This window comes from Durio zibethinus, unplaced genomic scaffold, assembly GCF_047325235.1.
Source record: "Durio zibethinus cultivar Kanyao isolate XHJ-2024 unplaced genomic scaffold, ASM4732523v1 HiC_scaffold_261, whole genome shotgun sequence".
Classification (NCBI taxonomy): Eukaryota; Viridiplantae; Streptophyta; class Magnoliopsida; order Malvales; family Malvaceae; genus Durio; species Durio zibethinus.
The window spans coordinates 1-6,529 of record NW_028322884.1 but is presented as its reverse complement, the minus strand read 5'-3'; the positions used below and the strand labels follow the sequence as shown (position 1 = coordinate 6,529).

Here is a 6,529-nt window from a genome sequence, read left to right as displayed (position 1 = left end):
TCGTATTCTTATGGATAGGCTAATAAATAAAAAGAAATAAAAGACAATACATCATTGAAATTCTCGATTTTTGAAGATACCTTTTTATTTTATTTCGGACGAGCCGAGACAATAGGATGAACAACAAGGGTTCTATACCGTGAACTTTGTATCGCGCACATCACTTAGATGAACTCTAGAGAGTCACATAGAAAGGAATGAAGAAATGGAATATGAAAGAGAATACAAATAAATAAATGAAAGGGAATCGGATTCTATTTGTACTGTAGCTGAGATGAGTCTTGGTTATTTCTATCCTTGAACTCCTCTAGACCAGACTTTTGGTTGGGCCTTTCAACCAACTATTTTAATCTTTTTTTTTAATTAAATATGTATGAAGTATTAACATTCTTTTTGAATGTGAGGAGCCACAGCGTGAACAAATAAAAAAGAAGAGGAAAGATAATGAAATTTTTTTCTTTTACTACATTATTTATTTTTTTTACTACATTATAATTATAATAGACTCTTTGCTCATCTAAAAAATAGAAACAAAAAAAAAAAAAAAAATAAATAAAGAGAGGGTTTACTTCCAGATAGCTAGCTAGATAAGTATGTATTATGTCGATCTATATCAATTAATTTGTAGAGTAGATACTCATACAAATTAATCATACGCCGAGAACCAGATTTGAACTGGTGACACGAGGATTTTCAGTCCTCTGCTCTACCAACTGAGCTATCCCGACCATTACCGACGCATTATCCTCATAATACTAGATGACTTGGGTCTATGTCACTTAAAAATGAAAACAAAAAAAAAAACGAAAAAGTATTAAATTAAAAGGGGAATTTCTTGGATCTTTAAAAGGAAGACTTTGTAAATTTCAGTATGAGTAATGATATGGATTATGAATCATTCAAATAGGTATTCCTTGCTCAAGGGTGTTGATTTGTACGTATATCATATATATATCACAATATATCATATCACAAGACTTGTGATAAGAGAACAAAATTCTGCTAGGATACGCTTGTAAAATGGAAAAGAATAGGATGAATGAGAAACATAAGGAACTTTGAACCACTAACAAAAAGGGTAGGATAAAATAAATAGATAGCAAACGGGCTTTTTGGGGTTGGGGATAGAGGGACTTGAACCCTCACGATTTTTAAAGTCGACGGATTTTCCTCTTACTATAAATTTCATTGTTGTCGGTATTGATATTGACATGTAGAACGGGACTCTATCTTTATTCTCGTCCGATTAATCAGTTTTTCAAAAGATTTATCAGACTATGGAGTGAATGATTTGATTAATGAATATTCTATTCGATTCTTTCTTCAACTTGGAATCGATTCACAACAATTCTTTTTATTTTTCATATAAATTGATTTTGCATATAAATAAAAAAAATACGGGTTCGAGTCGTCTTTTTTGGTTTTTCATTAGTATACCTATTTATTTTATATTTTATATAGGTATATCTTGCATCCTTTCTGGAGTTTCGATATAAGGATTCCTTTACCAACAGTCAACCCCATTTGTTAGAATAGCTTCCATTGAGTCTCTGCACCTATCCCTTTTTTATTATTCTCGCTTGTTGAACCTTTGTTTATTTTCGTAAAATAATAGGATTTGGCTCAGGATTGCCCATTTTTCATTCCGGGGTTTCTCTGAATTTGAAAGTTATCACTTAGTAGGTTTCCATACCAAGGCTCAATCCAATCCAATTAAGTCCGTAGCGTCTACCAATTTCGCCATATCCCCTTTGTGTCTTGAGATTAGGATCTCATTAGGATGCACTTCCTTCCCCCTTTCTCCTTCCCTTCCTTTCCCCTTTCTTTCATTTATTTATTTTCTTTCTTTTTATGCGAAAACCGTTGAATTTAGTATTGAATTTAGTAGATATAGATACTGATTCTTATATCGAAGGGTCTTTACCTATTTTATTTCTTGTTTGTTTATCTTCTTTCGTCTCTATCGGAGACCCGTATTTATTTGGTCCAATCAGAAAATATTTTATCATTTCTGTATTCGCAATTCAATATAGATGGATATTCCATAACATATATATGCCCCCCTTACTCTCAGTTTTCTCAGGCAATTTACTCGAACGGTCGATTTTTTTTTTTTTTTTCGTCTTAGCTTCCGCCTTTATGAATGAAAACAAAAGAAAGGAGTCTCTCATCTCTCATTATGATCTGGATTTCATTTCTATGGGTTGCATCTTTTCTTTTTTCTTTAATTTTATTTTTATTCTTATTCTTTTATTAGACTATCCTATATAACCATAATAAGATAACTAAAAAAATAAAAATAAAAATGAAAATTGAATTTATTCATTATTAAAATTTATTCATTTTAAAATTTATTCATTATTAATTATTTATTTTCTAGTATAATAGCATAATAGCTAGAACTAATTATTCCATTCATTTCTATTTCGACTTCGAAGATAATTCGAATTAGTTAGTCTAAAAAACAAAGTTTCATTCTAATTATTTAGACTTATAACGTATCATTTATATAATGATAATATATATATAAATTATATATAAATATAAATTATATATAAATGCATAAAAATATTTTCACTATAATTATCTAATTATTAGACTCTATTTATAATTCTAAACTAAATATAAATAAATTAAATATATATTAAATCTATATTAAATATAAATAAATATTAAATATAAATAAATTAAATCTATATTAAATCTATCTATCTATATTAAAATTAAATCTATCTATTAAATTAAATCTATATCTATATCTATATAAAAAAAAAAAATTATATATAATTTAAATGTAAAATATACTAAAAATATACTAAAAAATACTAAAAATATAAAATAAAAAATATAGTAATATTATACTTAGTATACTAATATTATACTAATATATATATAATACTAAATTATATATATAATACTAAATAGAATATAATACTAAATAGAATAGAATACTAAATAGAATAGACTAATAGAATAAAGATAACATATAATAAAATAAATATAAAATAAAAATATATAATATAGAGATAAATAATAAATAATTATAAAAATTATAAATATATTTATAATTTATTTTTATAATTTTTATAATTATAATAAAATTAGAATTAAATTATAATAATATTATTATAATTTAATATTATTAAATATAATGTTATTAAATATTAATATGATTAAATTAAAATATGATTAAATTAAAATATCATTTTTAATATGATTAAAATATAATCAAATAGAATGATTAAAATATAATCAAATAGAATTATATTATTCTATTCTTAATTATTATATTCTATCAATATTAGATTGAATATTAGATTGAATCTACCATTATTATATATTATTATATATTATTATATATCATTATATTAAATATGATTATATTAAATATGGCATAAATTATGTATGGCATAAATATGGCATTTAAAATTTAAAATTCTAGTTTTTCTAAATTCTAGTCTATAATTCATATTAATAATTCATAGTAATTATGAATAACTAATAGATAGTTAATAGATAAGATCGTAATAGTTTGCTGAATTCCTATGGATACAAAATTTCTATTATTTGAGCCCGCTTAGCTCAGAGGTTAGAGCATCGCATTTGTAATGCGATGGTCATCGGTTCGATTCCGATAGCCGGCTTTCTCTATTTGTTTGCTTTTTTACTTTTTTACATGATTGATAATGTTTTTTTGAAATCAAAGAACATTGAAAAAGCTTTTTCCCCTTTTCTTTCCAAAGGTCAACGATCCGTTTATTATGTCGTAGAAACTTTCAATTAGGAATAAAATTGGAGGAGTTAGATCTTTGCAGAATAAATCAAGAAAAAAAAAAAGGAAACTTTTTTTGGTTTAATTTTTAGATTTTAATTTTTATATTTTATATTTAATATATATTTTATATTTAATATATTTATATATTATATATATTTTATTTTAATTTCTATTTTTTGTATACATTATATACAATATACATTATATACAATACAAAAAAGTATGGATATTGATCCAATTCATCTCATTAATATTTGTAGTACAATCCTTCAGTCGATTTCGCTTCATTTAGTTCAGTTTTAATTTAGGTTTATGAAATTTCAATAAAATTCAAATTAATAAGGAGTCTTTATGTCGCGTTACCGAGGGCCTCGTTTCAAAAAAATACGCCGTCTGGGGGCTTTACCGGGACTAACTAGTAAAAGTCCTAGAGCCGGAAGCGATCTTAGAAACCGATCGCGCTCCGGTAAAAAATCTCAATATCGTATTCGTTTAGAAGAAAAACAAAAATTGCGTTTTCATTATGGCCTTACAGAACGACAATTACTTAAATACGTTCGTATTGCCAGAAAAGCAAAAGGGTCAACAGGTCAGGTTTTACTACAATTACTTGAAATGCGTTTGGATAACATCCTTTTTCGATTAGGTATGGCTTCAACTATTCCTCAAGCCCGCCAATTAGTTAACCATAGACATATTTTAGTTAATGGTCGTACAGTAGATATACCAAGTTATCGCTGCAAACCCCGAGATATTATTTCAGCGAGGGATGAACAAAAATCTAGAACTCTGATTCAAAATTATCTTGATTCATCCACCCATGAGGAATTACCAAAGCATTTGACCCTTCACACATTACAATATAAAGGATTAGTCAATCAAATAATAGATAGGAAATGGGTCGGTTTGAAAATAAATGAATTGCTTGTCGTAGAATATTATTCTCGTCAGACTTAAACCTAACTAAAATAACAAAACAAGGGTTCTGCTCCCTTTTCACCTGAGTTAAGGTTAAGTAAAGGAAGACAGGGTAAGGGATTTGATTCGGAAATTTTATTTTTCTCCTATTCATGTATGATAGATCCGTAGGTAGATTTTCATCCCCTGTACGCTATTTTACGTATTCCGTATTAAAAAGAAATTGGGAATAGAGAATCTATATCAAAGAAGGGTCTAACTCTTTAGTATCTGTTCTTATTTGATTTGATACATTGTAGTCAGTTACATTGGCGAATTAGGTGAAGGTGCGGAAAGAGAGGGATTCGAACCCTCGGTAAACAAAAGTCTACATAGCAGTTCCAATGCTACGCCTTGAACCACTCGGCCATCTCTCCTACATAATTATTATGGCCGATAACCCGAGCGAATAGCGAGTTATTCATATTAGATTGTTCGAGAGGTACGAACAATATCAATTCTAACTAGAAAACTAGCTATAAAAATAGAAAACTTTTCATCACTTTTTTCAGCACTTTTTCTTTAGCCTCCCGACTCGAAGAAATTTTTTTGTGAGGGGGCTGTTAAAAATAAATAATATAATACGATAAACATATACCATATATATCTATTCATGTTTGCGAAAAAGGCACTCCCATCTTTTTTCTGATATTTCTACCGGACTGGATTAAATCAATGAATTGAAACGAATCAAATCAATCGATTGGTTTTTTTTTTTTAGACTATGCTTAATGGATATTTTTAGTTCATAATTCTCTTTAGACTCTAATTCCCCATTTCTATAAGAATTCTAAAATTCTTTTCCAGTTTTAGATCTCTCAACAACAACCTCTTACTCTGTAAATCTATTACAAATTCATAAATCCTCTAAGGGATTTTTATATTTGATTATATGTTGTATACCTGCTATGCACAAAACACAAAAAAGGGCAGTTATTTTATTTTCATCATAGAACGATTATTCGATTATTTTTCCTCTTTTTATCATAATTTAATCAAAACTTCTCTAATTTTGCTAATCTATCCTAATCCGTAGGATAAATTTTTTGATTCTTCAACTTCGATGAAATCGTAATAATTCTTTTTTCTTTTTATATTTTATTCTTATACTAATAAATTCTTATACTAATAAATTTGGATGAAATAAAATAGGATTCAAATATTTCTTTTTTTTTTTTTTCTTGATTCCTGCCAAAAAAATTGAAGTAAAGTAGAGGGCTATATCTTTTTTTTTTTTTTTTTTATGGAATGGGTCTGCTTTTATGTTATTTCGTACTGTACGCTTCCTTTGTTTGTGAGATCCTTTTTTTTTTCTCACGAAGGGGTAATGAAAAGAGTTATAGAATGGATTGCTACCTATGCCTAGATCGCGGATAAATGGAAATTTTATTGATAAGACCTTTTCAATCGTAGCCAATATCTTATTACGAATAATTCCGACAACTTCAGGAGAAAAAGAGGCATTTACTTATTACAGAGATGGTGCGATTTGATTATTATTATATAATTATAATTATTTTATATATTTTAATTATTTTATATATATTTTTTTTTTTATTTTTATTTTACCGCTCTTAGTCTTAGGAAAAAGACACATGATTCGGAATAGAAAAAAAAAAAAAAAGACTATTGAAAAAAAAAAAGAAATCTACGCTTGTTGAAGGTGAAGTTTATAAATAAAGCAATTCCTTCTGTCGTGTATCCCCGATTAATGCAACCTCAGATGCTTCAATTGTTGATTCGAGTATTGAGCGAAAGGTTACACCTATGGGTCTGTATTGTGGGTCAACCCTACTA

The 6,529-nt window shown here is 27.3% G+C and overlaps 3 non-coding genes across 3 annotated transcripts; 1 reads left to right on the top strand and 2 right to left on the bottom strand.

Annotated features, from left to right (window-relative positions):
- Positions 1-655: 655 nt before the first annotated feature.
- Positions 656-728, bottom strand: TRNAF-GAA (transfer RNA phenylalanine (anticodon GAA)). The gene has a single exon. It is a non-coding gene; the product is annotated as a tRNA-Phe (tRNA).
- A 2,843-nt stretch (positions 729-3,571) lies between these two features.
- On the top strand, positions 3,572-3,644 carry TRNAT-UGU (transfer RNA threonine (anticodon UGU)). The gene has a single exon. It is a non-coding gene; the product is annotated as a tRNA-Thr (tRNA).
- Positions 3,645-5,022: 1,378 nt separating this feature from the next.
- Positions 5,023-5,109, bottom strand: TRNAS-GGA (transfer RNA serine (anticodon GGA)). The gene has a single exon. It is a non-coding gene; the product is annotated as a tRNA-Ser (tRNA).
- Between the last annotated feature and the right edge of the window lie 1,420 nt (positions 5,110-6,529).